We start from the raw sequence: 1,134 nt of genomic DNA on the forward strand, positions 1-1,134 counted from the left end.
CTAACCTGACAACTACCTTCATTCACAGTGCTTTATACTTAAACCAGAATGGGGGAAATGAATAAAAGCGGGGAGGGACCACTGCTTTTAAATGTTTCACAACAATCCAGATCATACGTCTAGCCTCTGCTCCTGCTTTATGACAGTGAATCAGGACAAGACATAGATTTGCTAATATGCATTTAATCACCAAATAACTGAAGATGTCTGGGCTTTTTTATTCTGTAATGTTTCTAAGACTGTGTCCATTAAATGCAAACAAAAAGGAAGAAGTCTCAGCAGAACAGGAGAAGTGATGCATACTTAATAATTGGATCAATTTAAATATTATTCATGGCATATAGCCTAGTCCATGCTCTAGCTGTTTCTATGGCTTGGGCTTCGTTGGTCTTCCACTGCTCCGCTACATCATTTGCTAATGGATCATCTGGATTGGGAGCACTTAACAAGGCCTGGATGGATAGCAGAACTGTGCAGATCTGCAGCGCTGGAGACCACTTATCCTTCAAAATATCCAAACATATTCTTCCCAACTTGTCTACATGAGGATGATAAATTTTGGTCATGAAACGTACTTCAGGGGCTGCCATTGGGTATTCTTCTGCAAGTAATAGTTCAAGTTTAAAAGTCCCTCCCTCAAAGGGGGAAACCTGAAGGCCAGCAATGACCACATGAAAATAAAGGGCACTGCTCTCATCTGGTTCTGTTTGATACCAGGAACTGGCTCTGCCAGCAAATGCTGGGTTTTCTTGATGATCCTGCAGGGTAGCCCGGCCATCAGAGCCTGAGTTTGGCCTCTGGTCTCGTCCAGTACTTTAGACTTTTATTTCTACTTAAAATGTAATATTAGTTAATTATGTATTAAACAGCTATATAGGAAATACATGTGCACGGGATTTTAAAACAATTTTTAATCTCACCACGTTAATGAACATCTTGTAGTTTGAAACTGAAGTCAAGTCATTTTTCTTAAATTTTCCAGGTTGAACACCATATTATTTGAGTACATTGTTGTCTTTTTTGAGAATTTTATTTTTTTCTATAATAAATATAACTTACAAAGTTAAATTTTAGAGATGATAGTAACTATATTCTTGTTTCTCTAGAATTTAATAAGAACATTTTATATTCCAT

General features: G+C 37.3%; 1 pseudogene; it reads right to left on the bottom strand.

The window, feature by feature from the left end:
* Window positions 1–315: 315 nt before the first annotated feature.
* LOC108521373 (ubiquitin-conjugating enzyme E2 N-like) lies at window positions 316–778 on the bottom strand (annotated as a pseudogene).
* Between the last annotated feature and the right edge of the window lie 356 nt (window positions 779–1,134).

Source organism: Rhinopithecus bieti, unplaced genomic scaffold (assembly GCF_001698545.2).
Source record: "Rhinopithecus bieti isolate Rb0 unplaced genomic scaffold, ASM169854v2 scaffold_59971, whole genome shotgun sequence".
NCBI lineage: Eukaryota > Metazoa > Chordata > Mammalia > Primates > Cercopithecidae > Rhinopithecus > Rhinopithecus bieti.